Source organism: Rattus norvegicus, chromosome 13, assembly GCF_021556685.1.
Source record: "Rattus norvegicus strain SHRSP/BbbUtx chromosome 13, alternate assembly SHRSP_T2T, whole genome shotgun sequence".
NCBI classification, from domain to species: Eukaryota; Metazoa; Chordata; class Mammalia; order Rodentia; family Muridae; genus Rattus; species Rattus norvegicus.
In genome coordinates, this window is record NC_141546.1 from 37,539,354 (window position 1) to 37,559,379 (window position 20,026).

Below are 20,026 nucleotides of genomic sequence, written 5' to 3' on the forward strand. Positions count from 1 at the left end.
GGATATAGGAAGGAAGGGTTGCATTCAATCTGTGTACTTTAAAGCGCAATCATCCCAATCATGATATTTGAATTTATACAAAGGCATGAACCACATGCAGATGGAATTCTGCAGAAGGAAGAATGAAGGAGTCTTCTGGGTCATGATGTTGTATATGAGGATAATAACGCAGTCCAAATCCAAGACAGAGGCTTCTGTGGTCAGAACATTTCCACGCCTAATATTTCCTTCAGATCTCTTTATCTGCTTCTCCATTTTCATCCTTTGTGAAAAATTAGTATTCTCAGACTTGCCCTCTGCTTTACCTCTGTGACACCCAGACCCTGAAGGTTACCAGGCTCTAAGCAGAAAGGACTGCAGGCAAGACATGAACAACCCAGATTCTTATAGCCCAGGGACCAACCACATCTTGGCCACCGTTACACTGCAATGGTCACACATATACCAAGCTCCATTCTTCTGCTCTGGGAGGGAGTAGTCCCTGTCACATACCTAACACCACATATACCCTGGGTCTTAGGGCACAGGTCCTATACTAAGTCCTCTTCAGTGTGCAACATTCTGTCCCCACTTTATGTAGGAAATCTTTGAAAGGAGACTGTGCATTATCTGAGGTGATGTCTAAACATCTCTTTCAGACTATGCTGTCATGGTAAATCTCTCCAGCATTCTTGCATTATTTGCCTGAAGGCAATTACCCTGCTTGCTTGCAGCTCCACCCTTCTCTTCCCTTTCTCCTCCTCAGTAAAATCAAACACCACTGAAGAATTTCCAAACTAGAAGAGATAACAAGAGATTCTTGACGTGCAGTCAGGTTGGATGTGGGATTTGTAGCCAGAATTTAAGTATGGCAGTTCTGTATCCTGGAGCCCCAAAACTGTGGCATTTGGTACATGTGTTGTCGAAATTCAGTGGAATTGTGGGATATTTATTTGTTATTTTAACAAACAAAATTAAAATTTAAGGGCATATATTGGCTTTGTTTTCATTTCTGAAATTTTACATTTTCTATAAAAAATATAATAAGTAATCCAATAGGAGGGGCAAAAGGGTTTGCTTTTGAAGATTGAAAAGATCTTTTAAAAAAGTAGAAACAATGACTAACGATGAAAAAGTAAATCTGTCAGTTCCAGTCACCTTCTCTGGGAAGCAGCAGCAAGGACAGATAGGACAATTAAAAAACTGACTGGTTCTCATCAGGTGACTTCATATCACCTCATCTGTGAAGACTAGAACTTGGAAAGGTCGACTAGGCTGTTATTGAACTGCCCTGCTCAGTCTCACCTTTGTCCATTCTGGTTTCAGGGTAGTTTTTCATTTGGAAGCTTAATTTTTATTTTTCTTTTAATCTGATTCACTGAATTTCAAAAGTCTTGCAGAAAATAATAGTTATGTTTTTTGTTTGATTGATTTGGGTTGGGTTTTGTTTTGCTTTGTTTGATTTGTTGCTGCTGTTGTTGTGTTGTTGTTGTTGTTTAATGTGGTCAGAGAACTGTGTTAGGATATAACTTAGTTTGTTCATCCTAAGTCAGATATACAAAGAGAATTGAGTGGCCCTGGTGACTGGCCAGACTACAGCCCTGAGGGTTGGAAGTTCTCCTTGGTTGCCTTTGTGTCCAATCTTCACAGAAGTCCCAGTGAGCACCAACAGTCAAGCATCCCACTGTTCTGTGTTTACTCATAAAAGATAAATTTTTAAAGGTAATGGACAATAATAACAGCATTCCAGTCAGCAGCTGATGCTCATCAAGCAGTTCCCACAAGGTGCACATTCTTCACTTCTCACAGATTGTCAGTGATGCCCATCAGTCCTTGGGGGTACAGGAATGTGACTGAGATCCTGCTTCACATTACCTTTTCCTCTTCCCTCTGCTGCTCTGCCTAACTTATTATATGGTGAAAATTAAGTGGAACTAGCCTATAAATGACTTAACTTCCAATCAACAAGGTTGCCTGTGCTGGCACTGCAATCCTGGTAAGTATATTGTTATTTACAGAGATGATGATATGGACAGTGTGCAAAGCCGCACTGCTATTTAAAAACCTATGAGATCAATGTCTCAACTTCTGTCCTAGGGATTAGAAAACTCTAGTATCAAAGATGGTGACTTTGTCGCAAGGTTACTGAGGTGCAAAGAGTGTCCATGAGGGTCCCTCTCACAGACCCTGAGTTATCTCACCAACCAGGGGTGTTGTTTGCTCTCCGTTGCCTTTATCCTTTCTTGTGGAGATTTTTGTTTCTGTCTGGAATGAATTGTTTAAAGGAAATCTCACTTGCTTTTTCTCCTCCACTCCCTGTGTGATATTCTTCACACAAATTAACTTCCTGTTTTCACAGGTGCGTCTGGGCCTTGCTAACAACATTTTAGTGTCTTTACAGTTCCTACCATTATCCAGTCTGACACTTTGTTAATTATCACTCTACTCCCTCTAGCTTTTGCTGCACGTAAAACCGTAAAACCGGGAAACGTTCCAAAGATCTTTGCAGGGGCAAAAGCTGCTGAATCTGGAACCTAGCAGTGGTCACCTAGGATTCAAGGACCCTTAATGTGAACATAATATTAGAAACTCATTTTAGAGCTACAGAGACAGCTCAGTGATTGAAAGCACACACAGTAAAAACATGAGGACCTAAGTTCACATCCCCAAGCCTCCATGTAAAAGGCTAGTGCATCCTTGTGCACCCGTAATCCTAGCACTGTGGAGATATTAGGGTATGCATGAGGTTGCTAGGGGCCAGATTAGCTTCCTGTTTAATAAAAGACTCTGTCCCAATGGAATAAAATGAAATGCTATATAGCTGGACACTTTAAGTCTTTATGCTTGCATGTGCACACATATGTGCACATATATGTGCACATATACTACACACACACACACACACACACACACACCATAACTTGTCAGTTTATTCAAGAATTGGTGGTGGACTTATATAAATTTATGTTATGGTAAAGCAGTGGTTCTCAACACATGGGTCCCATACCCTCTGGAAATCAAAAGGCCCTTTGACAGGGGTCAACTATCAGATATATACATTACTAGTCTTAACCATCACAAAATTAGAGTTACGACATGGCAACACAATTATTTTATGACTGGGGGTCACCAGAACATGCAAAGCTATATTAAAGTGTGACAACATTAGGAAGATTGAAAGCCATTGTTATATTGCATTTGTATTTTTATCTTTTGAATCTGAGAGAAAAGATCTTTCTAACAGTAATCAGAGCTGCTTCGGTTGGCCTTAATTGGAAATTTGAATATAATTCTGTTGAGTCTCAACTGGATGAGCCTTCAAATCAGGGCTATGAGCTGGATGGAGTTAAGAGCAATGGCTGAACAGTTAAGAATGATTGATGCTTAAGCACTGGAGTCCTTCTTTCAACATTCACAAGAGCATATAACTGTAGCTTGAAATGACACAAATTCTGGATGTCATAGGCACCCCCAACGCACACACAACAAACATAAATAAAAACAAATATGAGCTTGGGGAAGTTTAGAGTAGTAACTTTTATCCTCCCTTCACAACTTATTCTTTGATAAAGGGATTAGAAACAGTGTGTTGTAAATGCATACTCCTGTGAAGACTGTATGTAGAGACTAAAACACAACCTTAGGTAATTACTCCTCAGGCCCCTCCCACTTTTAGGTTGAGTCAGGGTTTCTCACTGACCTAGAACATACCCAAGTAGACCAGACTAGCTTGCTATTTAATTTTAGGAATCCCCTGTATCTACATCCCATTTTACTTATGCTGGGACTGACTGTAAGCATGCCACAACTGCCAGGCTTTCTATGTGAACTCTGGGAATCAAACCTAGGTCCTCATGCTTATTGATTAAGCCATCTCCCCAGAACAACAAAATAAAAATCTTTATTTTATGTGTAATGTGTTTAGCATTATTACATAATGATCCCTAGCAGTGACTATTTGAGTCCGGAGTCCTGGCAGATCATAAAAGGCTTGACTTCTACATTTCAACAAGTTCCCTTAAAGAGATCCAAAAGGATAAGCTCAAGTAAAATAAGAATGCACATGGTCTACTGGACCAATTAATAAGGGTGAGATATTTAAGGCACCTGAGGAACATGTGCAGCCTCTTAGACGTCTGGCACCATTCAGCTCGACACAGATCATTCACCACATGAGAAGCATCAAGGTCTCTGAAGGCTCTACAAGGTAAAAGGTACCCCACTAGGCAGATTTTCATGCCATGTTGGGCAGAATAAAGTAAGCAGCAGGTGCCCCCAAGGTCCACTGCAGAGCTGGCATGTGAAAGCCAACAGCCTGTGGAGACAAGGTGTTTAAAGCAAGGCTATAGCTGCCAGGGTGCGAATGAGTGACTAGACTCTCTCAAAAGAGCACAAGCCAGTGCTAGCCCCTCCTTGTCATGCAGGAAATGTATAGTGCTGTTGTTTTCAAAAAATAGATTATTTTTCAAGAAAAGTTAGAAAACCAGATGCTAACTTAAAATTGTATGTTTTAAAAATTGCCCTGTAATAATTTTCATTGTGGGGTTTGACAGTTTGCTCATTGATGGAAAAGTAATAATGGCCCTAAGGATGGGTGTGAGGAATGTAACTGTTGATGATGTTTAAAGAATAGAAGCCTAAACCTGTCATGCACTTGAAGAATGTAGGTGAAAATGTCGCGATCTATTATTTTCCACTTGAGTGAAGTCATGTACTAGGTTATAAGAAAACCTCCAGAAAACATGAAAGTTGAATTGAAGGCTCCCAGAGCAAATGGAGATGGAGGCTTGGATGGCCACTTCATAGTAAAGCCCCATCATCAACCCCTTCACTCTGGCAGAGATCATCAGGAATGGTGACACCAAAGTCAAGGAGGGAGTAAGATCTCCTTTATATATAGGAGTTTGTTTTGGAAAATGGATTGGAAGTAAGTCAGATCTGAGGCTACCTCTATATTAGGAGGTCAGAAAGGCCTGTGACAAGGTTAACAAGCAATGTTCAGAACTTAAAGTGGAATAGACAGGCACAGACAAGTGAGGACGTGAGCAGAGGACACTTCGAAGCTCTAAGAAGATTTTCTGTTAGTATTTGAGGACAGAAAGAAGGTGGCTAAAAAAATCAGTCAGAGCTTTTATGTCAACGACAGCATTAGAAGATGAGAAAATGTTGATGTATCAACTTCATACTATATCATTTCTCTATGTGTATGTACAAGGTGTGTGTGTGTGTGTGTGTGTGTGTGTGTGTGTATGTGTGTGTGCCAGTGTGTGTGCACACATACACATGCACACACATGCACGTGCTCTCAGGTGTGTCTGTGTGTATTGGTCAGAGATCAATTTGGCATATTGGGGTATTGTTTTGACAGCTCCTATGAGTCCTGGAGCTCACCAACGTAACCCTGTTAGACAGTCAGCATCTCCACAGATCTCCCTCTTTCTACCTCCCTGGGGCTGGAATTACAGATGCATCCCACTGTGCCATTTCTTTGCATGGGTTCTGGTATCTAAACTCAGATTTTGGATTTAAAGGTAAGTTTAACTCTGTCATCTCTCACCAGGCCCAGATGTATCTATTTTAGCTATGCTATGCTTGATTTAATGAAAGACATCAAAATAGGGTTTACAAACTTCTTTTTCTTATGGGTGAGGAATAGATGTATGCTTATGCTTAATTCCCTATTCACCCCTTTGTAAAAGGGGGTACATTCCTTCCTCAGCCAATGTGTCGGTGGTGGAATCAGTAACACTAATTATTCTTAACATTGTTTCCTATTATATTTATTTTTATCCGCACTTATGGTCCTTGAGACATAGTCTCTCTACACAGCCTGGACTGTCCTCAAACTCATGATCTTTCCACAGCATGCTGGAGTTTGGGCCACAGGCCAGCATGACAAGAGTTTTGTATCCCCAAAACGTGTTTCTTTTTTTTTCTCACAGATGTTCAACAGAACTTTCTATAACAACTTTACCTCTCCCTTCTCCTTCTTCAAACTACATTTGCCAAAGTTCCAATTGTAATTCTCTTCATTTAAGTTGTTCCTTTTTTGTGCTGGAGAGAACAATAAGAGATTAAGACTTCACTGCTCTGTACAGGACAACACTTTGGTTCTCAGTCTCTATTAGTGTGGTTTACACTTTAGCTCTAGAAGATCTGATCCCCTCCTATTGGCATCTATGGGCACCTACACACAAACACACACACACACACACACACACACACACGCACACACACACACACACAGAGAGAGAGAGAGAGAGAGCTTTTAAAAACCCAAGAATAAACTACTAAGTTTTTATTCTTCATTGCGTGACAAAACTGACCACACTGTATAGAAATCTACTTGCAGTTAATCAAAGAACTGATCACTGTTTCTGTCATTGCTCTTATAGATTGTTTGAAATTGCAATTTACATCTTTTATTGCCATAGTAATGTCTCTATTAAGAGGCTTCACTGCAATGATTCACTCTTGTCAGAGACATTATAACTAGAGTTAGAAACTGGATAATGATGGTGTTTCAACATGTCAGATACTAAAGATCACAGCAAGAAATCATTGAACACAAACTGAAATGTCAGAAGTTCCAGGAAATGGAACATAGAAATTTGCATGACTTGAGGCTGATAAAGAAATGGATGAAAAGATCCAGGAAGAGATTAAATTAACACAAGTGGTAAGAGAGACTCGGTGGCCTTAAAAATTAACATACTGTACTAGAGAACTGTTGAACTGGGATAAGAGTTGCTCAGACTTTTTGGAAGAATCTGGCAATAAATCTATATACAAGTACCTGTCATAACATAGAAAACTAATGAGAAATACCTCGTCAGGGTACTTATACAGAGTAGCATTCTGTAATCAAAACTGTAAAGCAGTAATACTTTTGGTAAAAAAAAAACACAGTTTTATTATTGTTTTTATACCCTGTTGAATCTAATTAGTGCTACTATGCATACAGCATTGCTGACATACAGGAGGCCACATCACTGAAGAAAACAGACTTTGCTTTTCCAGAAGCTACCAACTGCGAAATGCTTCTTAGCTATGGCAGACATGTGAAAACACACACACACACACACACACACACACACACACACATGCAGACACACACAATCGATCAGTCAATCAACCAGTAAATGAATGAACATAAAATCTTTTAAAAAGAAAGAAAATTTAATAAAAGTTGGAAAGACTATCAACCTACAAGCATGATTTGATATCAAATGTGGGCTTTTATTACTATTCTTATGAGTTTGGCTTGATAAAACAGAAAAAGTGAACAAGGCAAGAACTAAACAGACAGGTTTTCCATTTATAGCTTTAGACAAGGCCAGGGTTTACTTTCCATGGTCACAGTCTCTTTATCTGGAGAGGATCTGAAGCTCAGATCTTGCTTTGCTCCTTTACGCCCTCCCTTTTCTTAGCTACTCAGTTACCCAGGACAGAACTACCATTATATGTCTTTGTGATACCAAATGGTGTTTTACAAACATAATAGCTTCTTTCTGTTTGCTTCTTTTTGGCACCCAAATTTTAAAGATTCTGTAATATTTTCTAACTCAAGACAATGTAGACAATTTCAAGATATAACTTTATATGATAATATAAATTTTATATGATGTAATTTTATATGATGTATATGCTTTTGTGTGTGTGTGTGTGTGCATGTGTATAAAAATACAAGTAAAGACAACAAGTCAATCTTAGCTATTTTCTTAGTTCACCTTTCTTTTTAATACAAAATTTGCCATTAGTTTGGAACTGAAGAAGGCTAGCATACAGCATATATATGCATATATGCATTTGGCACCATGGACACGCCCCTATCTCAGTCTTCTTGGTATCAAGATTACAAGCACACACTAATATGTCCAGCTTTAATATTTTAACACATGTTTTAAAAAATATCAATCACTTTATCAACATATCCATCTCCTCAACACTGTGGCTAGGTGTTCTGTTTTTAAGATTAGTAAATCTGTACCTTGTAATCAATGTGGAACCTTTTACATAGATCCCCACTGCTCAGTAATCATGGATAGGCATAATAAACTTTATTGATTTATATCATAGGTAATATACCATATTGTATCATTTCTTTATAATCGATATTTTGTAATGCCCACTGAGTTCTACCAATAGGGTAAGTAGATCAGGCATGGTAACTTTGAAGAGAAGTAAGCCATGATTCTTCTACTGGGAAGTGTTGACAAATAGAAAAAGCTCTAGTTGAAATGAGATGGGAATATTGAGACTTGCATACCCATGTCAATTTTTTTGATATTCTGTTTGTGCTGCTCTAATGATTTTTCAAATTATCTTAATGATTAATATAGCTTGAATATATTTTTTTTCCTAAATGGTTTTGTTACATTCAAGCCCATGTACACTGAATAATAAAACAATCAGAAAAAGTAAGGAGCTGTGACAAGAGATGGTTCAGTACTACAACCTGAGTTTGGATCCTCAGCGCCCATCCAAAGGACAGAGGTTTTCCTTTGTTTTTGTTTGTTTGTTTGTTTTTGTTGATTTGGTTTGGTTTTTGATGCACATTTGTGAGGATGAGACAGGGGTATCAAAGTTTCAATGACCAGCCAATCTAGCTGAAATGGTTAGCTTCAATCACTAGAAAAACACTTTTCAAAAACACAAAAGATGGCAAGCAATAGGGGAAGGCACTGATGTTAACCTTTGGGTTCACATCTACACTCGAAGGCAAGAGCACCTACATGCCACAGACATATAGGAACTGTGTGTGTGTGTGTGTGTGTGTGTGTGTGTGTGTCTTTCTGTCTGTCTGTCTGTGTGTCTGTCTGTCTTTCTGTGTGTGTGTTTAAAAATAGTATACTCTTGCAAATAGTAAAAGAGAGTATACATTTTGAATCTGTTTTCCTACTATGAAACTTTATCATGTTTCTGTCATGATGCTTAATAAGTAAGGTGTTTATGCTATCGTTGTCTAAAGCTACTATGTTTTCCATAAAAATTACTTTATTACAACATCATATCTTAATTGATATTGTGCTTCAACAATGTTATTAAAGTATGATGTGAATTGTGAACACTGTACCCACCCATCATCACTAATCCTCGTCTTATGCCTGTTGACACCTCTCTTCACTAAAATTCTCCTACAAGCATTTCAGGGTTCTTTAGATCCATTGAGAATAAATGATTCTATGGAATACAAAATAACTCTTAGTGATACTATGGGTTTTGAAGCACTTATTGGTGTCTTGGGGTGCACAAATGGAGAAAATATGCGCCCTTCAGGCAGAATCCATCAGCAGCAAATATTTTAGCAGGGCAAGAAAGACTACACTATTCATAATTGAATATTAATACACACAATTATGAGTATGAGTAAGGAAACTCTGCAGGTGTGTGAAAGAAAAGGAGAGAGAGAAAGGAGGGGCAGACACAAGAAGAGTGAAGAAGAGAGAAGGAGAGGGAGAGAGGGAGAGGGGGGGAGAGAGATGATTTCTGATACCTATTACTTCACCTTGTTCTTAATAAATTTGCAAAAGGTACAGAGATGAAAGTCTTCATTCTCTATAAGCTCAGAAAGAGGGATGGGCTTTGCCATCTTATGAACTAGACAAGTGGTAAGATTAATCACTTTTCTTCTGTCCTTAAATATTTATGCTTAAATGAAGCCCAAGATTTGAATAAGCTATTCAGCTTCTATGGTTTTAAAATTTATTAGTTTTCAGTTTATTGCTTTAGCAAAGCTGAGAAATATTTAAGTGTTGCATTCATAAGCACTTATCAGGGATGTAATTGAGTCAGATATGTAGCTGAATCATTTTACTATAGATTGTTACTTACAATCCCTTCCCTCATCCTGCTTTCTATTTACTTCATTCTCCTTTTCTTTCACAGAAATGAATGACAGGCATCTATAGGGCTACAATAAGAACTGAAATGCAGGCACTAATTTCATGTGTTTAAAGATTATTTATGCATGCACATCTGACTGTGAGTGCATATGCCACAGTGTATATTGTAAAGAAGCCAGAAGAGTGTTTTGGATCTCTTGGTTGTGACCAGCCCAGGGTGGGATCTAGGAACCAAACCCTTGTTACCTGTAAAAACAATATGGGCTGTAAACCATTGAACCACCTCCACAACTAACTTTTAACTTGCCAGAGAGTGAACGATTTTAATGAGTTTCAAATAAATGAAAACATATAAAATCAGGACAGGATATAGTACCCAAAAGAACTTAGAGAAGTCACCATGTCATATGGAAATTATGATTCAACCTCACAACTAAATGGAATTATATGGATGATCATGGGGATATTTGTTAATACCACTTGTAACAGGAAATAGGATTTGTTATTATTGTGTATTATCAAGACATTTTGATACTACACACTGAATTTCTAGTCCTCTCTTACTTTCACTTGCCAATAACACTGCTTTGGATTGACCCTACAAATATATTTTTCCAAAATGATATCTGAGGTCTTTTGGATATGAAAAAGATGTGTGTAAGTAAATAAAGGAATAGAAATGCTTCTGTTTCCTGTTCGTTATAAGAAAAAAAATTTAGAATCACAGGTGCACTAACAAAAATTGACAGACTGGATTTGTAACAGTGCTAGCACATTAGCCTATAATACCTGAGGCCATAGTTCCTTCCCTTGTACTGCCAACATGTATCTTCTAAATGGCATATTGAAGTAGTAATTTAAATTTAAAAAATGATAATTAGAGGGAACTCCCAGAAGTTTGAAAAAGGTGGCTGTAAATGGTTTTTAAATCAGAGTCCAGAACAGATAGGTGAGATTTTGCTCAGTCTCACCTAACAGTTATTTCCCGCAGTAATTGTTGAGGGGTTGCAATGAGTTAGAAAACTCAAAGGAGTCAATTCAAATATTCTTTCTGTGACTTTGACAAAATATTCTGACCGAAAGCAACTTGAGAGAGCAAAGGTTTTATTTCATCTTCTTCTTCCAGGTCACTGTCTATCACTGAAAGTGGTCAGGAGAGGAATTCAAATTAGGAACTCAAACTCAGGCCTGTTTGTTATTATATGCAGCATTGCATCTGACAGAACTCACTCACAGCCGAGAAAGTACAGCAGAAAACATGGAAGAAAAAAATAATATTGCTGACTCACACACACACTTACATGTACTTGCTGTCTTATACAGTCCAAATCCACTTGCCTGAAGGGGAATGGGTCCTCTGATTCTCTTTAGGCATATCCACAGGCTAATATGATCTACTAAATTCCTCAATCAAGATTTTCCTCTTAGAAAACTCTAGGCTGGCTAAAGTTGGCAAAGCTAACATGGATAGAGTCAACAACAACAACTGCTACTGCTACTGTTACTACTACTACGACTACTACTACTGCAAATAATAATAATAATAATAATAATAATAATAATAATAATAATAATAACAGAGTTAACTATGGTGATAATGGTGGTGGTGGTAGTGGCAGCAGGGATGACAAGGACAATGATAACGACAATGATGAAGATGATGAATAGCACTCGAGAAGACAACATCTAAGTGATTTTATTTAAGAATGGAAATGTGGATGTACTCACTATGCAGAAAACATCAATAGTGAGTTATAGAGATGAAAAAAACCTAAATTATTTTATTAAAGCATATTATAGAATAGAAAATAGACTGAAATCTTAAAGTGAGAAATGACCAAAAAGTGGATCAGAAAGAAATTTCAAAAATTTGTGAAAAATATTTCTTCTTTAAAGAATATTCCTTGTCTTATTTAAGAGGTTCAATAAATTTAGAATTGTGCAAAATCAAAGAAATACTAAAATAGCCTGGTGAGACTCAAATGGAAAAAACCTGAACATAAAGAAATCATGAAAATAGAAAGAGAAACTAACACTGTATATGTGGAATCCCTGTAAGAATAAGAGCTGATTAATTGCATAATAAACCATCTAGGCCCAGAGAGAATTAATGTTACATTTCCAAAGTATTAAATAAAAATCCTATTAAAAATAAGTTCCATGATTGAGAATGGAAAATGAGGAGACTATGAGCTTTGTAGATAAACAGAGCATCAGGGTACCCACAATCATCAGACCTACCCTAGAAAAGACTCCAAGAGGCAGGGGACACAGGAGAGAAGCTTCAACTGCAGGAAGGTGCACAAAAAATTATAAAAGGAGACTACATGGGTTTATGAAAAGCAGAAATCACTTTTTAATAATGCTTCAACTGATTATAGAAGATAGTTACATAATTACTTATTATAAAGTAGTAATGGTTGTTTGTGATATGGCATATAAATATATATATATATATATATATATATATATATATATATATATATATATATATAATCCAAACGGAAGCCACCATACAGTGTTAATGGATCTAATGGAAGAATGGCAGAATACATTATGTGTGCTACTGAGGTAGGTATTTAATTTAACTCATGTTATTCTAATTTAACATCTTGCTTGTAGGCCACTGTAATATTTCAACAGAAAAAGGTGTTAATGATAACTACTTCAGTTTGTTATGTAGAACCACATTTCATCCTCTGACCAGTCTGTGTCATATACATGCAAGCATGTGCAGATAATATACAACAGATAAACAACATAACCACATATACATTGGACACCTGCACACATGCAAATAAATACTGTAAAATAAAAATACTGTTTGTGGAGTCATGGCTCCCTCCTTGTGTTCTCACTGGTTGGTGGTTTAGTCCCTGGGAGCTCTGGTGTTGTCTGGTTGTTTGATATTGTAGCAGAGGGTGGCATTTTCCAGCAACAATAGTAGGAAAAGCACTTTGTCCTGTGAAGGCTCATTTTTCCAATGTAATGTAATGTCAGGGCACTGAGGTTGGAGTAGGTGGGTGGGACTGGGAGCATCCTCATAGAGGCAGGAGGAGGGAGGGAGAACATATGCAAGAAGGGAGTAAAGAGGACAACATTTAAAATGTAAATACAAAAAATATCCAAGAAAAATAAATTTTAAAGAATAAAGAAATGATTATATAATATTTAAAATACTGTTTGTGGAATCAGATAATGTATTATCTATTTCCCCAACACTTGGGGAGCACCAGGCAGGAGAATTGACATGAGTTTGAGCAACACATTGAATTCTTCAATACTTTGTGATACTGAAAGTGGTCCCTACTTCCCATTATTAACAATGCTAAAAGAAATGATTAAATAAATTAATCCCATTATTAATTATTATTAAAAACAAGACTTTATGAAATTCGTAGGCAAATGGTTGGAACTGGAAAATATCCTGAGTGAGCTAACCCAATCACAGAAAGACATACATGGTATGCACTCATTGATAAGTGGCTATTAGCCCAAATGCTTGAATTACCCTAGATGCCTAGGACAAATGAAACTCAAGACGGATGATCAAAATGTGAATGCTTCACTCCTTCTTTAAAAGGGGAACAAGAATACCCTTGGCAGGGAATAGAGAGGCAAAGATTAAAACAGACACAGAAGGAACACCCATTCAGAGCCTGCCCCACATGTGGCCCATACATATACAGCCACCCAATTAGACAAGATGGATGAAGCAAAGAAGTGCAGACAGACAGGAATCAGATGTAGATCTCTCCTGAGAGACACAGCCAGAATACAGCAAATACAGAGGCGAATACCAGCAGCAAACCACTGAACTGAGAATAGGTCCCCCGTTGAAGGAATCAGAGAAAGAACTGGAAGAGCTTGAAGGGGCTCGAGACCCCATATGTACAACAATGCCAAGCAACCAGAGCTTCCAGGGACTAAGCCACTACCTAAAGACTATACATAGACTGACCCTAGACTCTGACCTCATAGGTAGCAATGAATATCCTAGTAAGAGCACCAGTGGAAGGGGAAGCCCTGGGTCCTGCTAAGACTGAACCCCCAGTGAACTAGACTATGGGGGGAGGGCGGTAATGGGGGGAGGGTTGGGAGGGGGACACCCATAAGGAAGGGGAGGGGGGAGGGGGATGTTTGCCCGGAAACCGGGAAAGGGAATAACACTCGAAATGTATATAAGAAATACTCAAGTTAATAGAAAAAAAAAACAATTCTAAAAGAAATGACTAAATAAAAACCAAAAGAAAAATAACTAAAAATAGAAGCTACCCATTTTAGAAGAAAAAAGCAAAGGGACAAAATATAATATAACTGACACGAGACAGAAAAGAAATCTCAAATGACCATATAAGGTGTTCTTCACTAAATACATTAAAAAATACTTAAACCAGTCTCAATAAATACATAATTGCTTTGTATTAAAAACATAAAATGGTACCCAGATCCATGGAAAAAGAGCTGGTCTCCCAGAAGTGCGGTCATACCCCAAGAGCACAAGTGAGATGATCATTTCTGCTCATATTCCTGGACCGAACCCTCATGGAGTCCTCAGGAGACACAAACCAAGAAGCAGTATGGAACAGAATTCTTCTGGTTTTCATCTGTACGCAGAGCCTACCTTTGGCCACAGCTCTCTGTACCCAGATCCTGCTGGGGAAAAGCTAGTCTCCTAGGAGTACTGACACACCTGAGTGAGAGCACAGTTAAGACCACCACTTCTGCTTCAAGGGACCTACCCAAAGCCCTCAGGACACAGGAATCAGGGCTCAGTCAGGGACAAGATCCTTCTGGTTTCTGTCTGGGCCCTGAACTGACCCTTTGCCACACCCTTTGTACCCAGATCCCATGGAGAGAGATCTGCTCTCCCCCTAGTGCTGACACACAGGCTTACAGGAGGGTCAAGCTACTGTCAGATACAGCAAGACCAGCTGACACCATAAATAAGCAGATGGCAAGAGGCAAGGGCAATAACCTAAGCAACAGAAACCGTAGCCACGTGACATAATCAGAACCCAGTTCCACAAGCTCTGACTACCGCAACATGTTGGAAAAAAAAAAGATTTTGATTTAAAATCATAACTCATGTTGATGGTAGATGACTTTAAGAAAGACATACATAACTCCATTAAAGAAATACAGGACAACACAGATTAAGAGGTAGAAGCCATTAAAGAGGAAACACATAAATCAACCAAACAGGTAAAGGAATTGAACAAAACACTCCAGGATGTAAGAATGGAAATAGAAACAATAAAGAAATCACAAAGGGGTACAACCTTGGAGATAGAAAACATATGAAAGATATTGGGAGTCATAGATGCAAGCATTACCAAAAGAATACAAGAGATAGAAAAGAGAATTGCTGGGGCAGAAGATACCATAGAAAATATTGAGACAACTGTTAAAGAAAATATAAAACACAAAAAGCTCATATCCCAAAACATCAAGAAAATCCAAGACACAATGAGAAGATCAAACCTAAGGATAATATGTAGACGATAGTGAAGATTCCCAAATTAAAGGGCCAGTCAATATCTCAAAAAAATTAAAGAAAACATCACTAACCTAAAGAAAGAAATGTCCATAAACATAAAAGAAGGATACATAACTCCAAATAGATTGGACCAGAACACAGAAATTACTCCCGTCATATAATAGTAAAAACACCAAATGCACAAAACAAAGAAAGAATGCTAAAAGCAGTAAGGGAAAAAGGTAAAGTAACATATAAAAGCAGACCTATCAGAATTACACCAGACTTCTCAACAGAGAGTATGAAAGCTGGAAGATCCTGTGCAGGTGTCATACAGACCGTAAGAAAAATACAAATATCAGCACATGTTATTATACCCAGCAAAACTCTCCATTAACATAGATGAAGAAACAAAAATATTCCATGACAAAACCAAATTTACACAAAATATTTCCACAAATCCAGACCTAAAAAGGATAATAGATGGAAAACTCCAATAAAAGGAGGAAAACTACACCCTAAAAAAGCAAAACAGTAATCTCCTTGAAAGGAAACCAAAAGAAGAGAAACACTCAAACAGAATTCCACCTCTAACAACAAAAATAACAGGAAACAACATTCACTAGTCCCTAATATCTTTCAACATCAATGGACTCAATTCCCCAGTAAAAAGCTGTAGACTTAAATACTGGATGCATAAATAGGACCCAGCATTTTACTGCATACATGAAACACATCTCAGTGACAAAGACAGACACTACCTGATAATAAAAGACTGGAAAACAATTTTCCAAGCAAATGGTCTCAAGAAACAAGCTGGAGTAGCCATTCTAATATCTAATAAAATTGACTTTCAACCAAAAGTTATCAAAAAGGATAAGGAAGAAAACTTCATATTCATCAAAGGAAAAATCCACCAAGATGAACTCTCAATTATGAACATCAATTTTCCAAATGCGAGGGCACCTACATTCATAAAAGAAACCTTACTAATGCTGAAAGAACACATTATACCTCACACAATAATAGTGGAAGATTTCAGCAACCCACTCTCATTAATGGACAGATCATGGAAACAGAAACTAAACAGAAACAGAGGGAAACTAACAGAAATTCTGAGCCAGGTGGATTTAACAGATATCTATAGAATATTTCATCCTAAAACAAAAGATTGTAACTTTGTCACAGCATCTCATGGTACTTTCTCCAAAGGTGACCATATAATCAGTCACAAAACAGGCCTCAACAGATACAAGAAGATTGAAGCATACTCATACATCATATCAGATCATGATGGGCTAAGACTGGTCTTCAATAACAACAAAAACAACAGAAAGTCCGCATACACAGGAAACTGAACAATGCTCTACTAAGTGATAACTTGATCAAGAAAAAAAAAGAAATTAAAGACTTTTTAGAATTTAATGAAAATGAAGGCAGAACATTCCCATACTTGTGGGATACAATGAAAGCAATACTAAGAGGAAAACCCATATCTCTGAGTGCCTCTGAAAAGAAACTAGGAGAACATACACTAGCATCCTAACAGCATACCTAAAAGCTCTAGAACAAAAGAAGCAAATACACCCAAGAGGACTAGACAGCAGGTAATAAACTCAGGGCTGAAATCAAACAAGTAAAAACAAAAAGAAATATAGAAAGGATCAACAAAAACCAGAGCTGGTTCTTTGAGAAAATCAATGAGATAGATAAATCCTTAGCCAGACTAACCAGAGTACACAAAGGGAGTATCAAAATTAACAATCTCAGAAATGGAAAGGGAGACTTATCAAACAAAACTCTGGAAATTCAAAAAGTTGTCAGACCTAGTACAAAATTCTATCCTCAAGAAAACTGGAAAATCTGGATGAAATGGACAATTTTCTGGACAGATACAAGGTACCAAAGTTAAATCAGGGTCAGATAAACCATCTAAACTGTTTCACAACTCCTAAAGAAATAGAAGCAGTCATTAAAAGTCTCAACCAAAAAAAGGGGCATAGAACAGAATTCTATCAGACTTTCATAAAAGACCAAATAAAATACTGCACAAACTAATCCACAAAATAGAAAAGGAAGGAACGATACACTATTCACTTACACTTAAACCACACAAAGACCAAACAAAGAAAGAAAACTTCAGACAAATTTCCCTTATGTACATCAATGAAAAATTACCCAATAAAATTCTTACAAACTGAATCCAAGAGCACATCTAGATGATCATCCATCATGATCAAGTAGGTTCCTTCCCAGGGATGCAGTGATGGTTCAATATTTGGAAATCTATGAATGTAATCCACTATATAAACAAACTCAAAGAAAAAACTATGTGATCATTTCTAGATTCTGAGGAAGCATTTGACAAAATTCAACACCCCTACATCTTAAAAGTCTTGGAAAGATCAGAAATTCAAGGCCCATACATAAACATAGTAAATGCAATATACAGCAAACCAGTAGCCAACATCAAACTAAATGAAGAGAAACTTGAAGCAATCCCACTAAAATTATGGGCTAGACAAGACTGCCCACTCTCTTTCTACCTTTTCAATATAGTATTCAAAAGCCTTGCCAGAGCAATCAGATAACAAAAGGGGGTCAAAGGGATACAAATTGGAGAGGAAGAAGTCAAAATATCTCTATTTCCAGATCATATGATAGTATAGTTATGTGACCCCAGAAATTTCATCAGAGAACTCCTAAACATGATAAGCAACTTCAGCAAAGTGGCTGGATATAAAATTAACTCAAACAAATCAGTGCCTTCCTCTACCTAAAGAATAAACATGCTGAGAAAGACATGAGGGAAATCAACACCCTTCAGCATAGTCACAAAAAATATGAAATACCTCAGTGTGACTCTAACTAAGCAAATTACAGGTCTGTATAACCAGAAGTCCAAGTCTGTGATGAAAGAAATTGAAGAAGATCTCAGTAGATGGAATGATCTCCCATAATCATGGATTGGCAAGATTAATATAGAAAAAATGGTCATTTTCTAAAAGAAATCCACAGACTCATTGCAAACCCCATAAAAATTCCAACTTAGTTCTTCGTAGAGTTAGAAAGAGCAATTTGCAAAGTCATTTTGAAAAACTAAAAATCCATGATAGCAGAAACCATTCTCACCAATAAAAGAATTTCTGGGTTAATTGTCATCTCTGACCTCAGGCTTCATTACAGAGCAAAAGTGATAAAATCTGTATGGTATTGGTATAAATAAAGGCAGGTAGATCTACTGAATAGACTAGAAGATCCAGAAATGAGCTCACACACCTATTGTAACTTGATCTTTGACAAAGGTTCTAAAACCATCCAATGAAAAAATAGAAATGATCTTCAACAAATTGTGTAGTTCAACTGGTAGTCAGTATGTAGAAGAATGTAAATTGATCCATTTTTATCACCCTGAACAAAGCTCAAGTCCAGGTGGATATAGGACCTCCACAGAAAACCATGTTTACTCAAACTAATAGAAGAGAAGATGGGGAAGAACTCTAAACAGAACAGCAATGGCTTATGTTCTAAGATAAGAAAAAATCAACAAATGGGACCTTATAAAATTGCAAAGCTTTTGTAAGGCAAAGTACAGTATCATTCCCACAAAATGCCAACCAACAGATTTGGAAACGATCTTTACCAATCCTTCATCTGATAGAGGGCTAATATTCAATATATACAAAGAACTCAAGAAGTTAGACTCCAGAGAATCAAATACCTCTAATAAATATGGGTTAAAGAGCTAAACAAAGAATTCTCAGCTGAGCAATTTTGAATGACTGAGAAGTACCTAAGAAAACATTCAAGATCCCTAGTCATCAGAGAAATTCAAATCAAAACAACCCTGAGATTCTACCTCACAACAGTCAGAATGATTAAGATCAAAATCACAGGTGACTGCAGATGCTGGTGATGATGTGGAGAAAGAAGAATACTCCTCCATTGTTGGTGGGATTGCAAGGCACTACAACCTCTCTGGACATCAGTCTGGATGTTGCTGAGAAAATTAGACATAGTACTGCCTGAGGACCTAGCTATATCCCTCCTGGTCATATATCTAAAAGATGCTCCAACATATAACAAGGACACATATCCCATTATGTTCAAAGCACACTCATTTATAATAGCCAGAAGATGGAAAGAACCCAGATTTTCCTCAACAGAGTAATAGATACAGAAATTTGGTACATTTACACAATGAAGTATTACTCAGCTATTAAAAGCAATGACTTCATGAAATTCTTAGGCAAATGGATGGAACTAGAAAATATCCTGAGTCCTCACTTCTCAGTCACAAAAGCATACGCATGACATGCACTAACTGATAAGTAGATTCTAGCCCAAAAGCTCGGAATACCCAAGATAGAATTTATGGATCACATTAAGCTCAAGGAGTACCAAAGTGGGGGTGCCCCAGTCCTTAGAAAGGACACTTAAATAGCTGTCTCCTGAGAGGATCTGCCAGGGCATGACAAATACAGAAGCAAATGCTTGCAGCCAGCCATTGAACTAAGAATGGGTTCCCCAAAAGAGGAGTTAGAGAAAGGATTGAAGGAGGTGAAGGGGTTTGCAACCCCATAAAAACAACAATACTAACCTTCCAGAGCTACAAGGGACTAAACCACCATCCAAAGAGTACACATGGACAGACCTATGGCTCTACCAGCATATGTAGCAGAGGATGGCCTTGTTGTGCACTAATGGGAGAAAAGAAAGAAAG

General features: G+C 37.5%; 1 protein-coding gene across 3 annotated transcripts in view; it reads right to left on the bottom strand.

Annotated features, from left to right (window-relative positions):
* Positions 1-20,026, bottom strand: part of Dpp10 (dipeptidyl peptidase like 10) — a 1,656,730-nt gene that overhangs the window by 384,604 nt on the left and 1,252,100 nt on the right.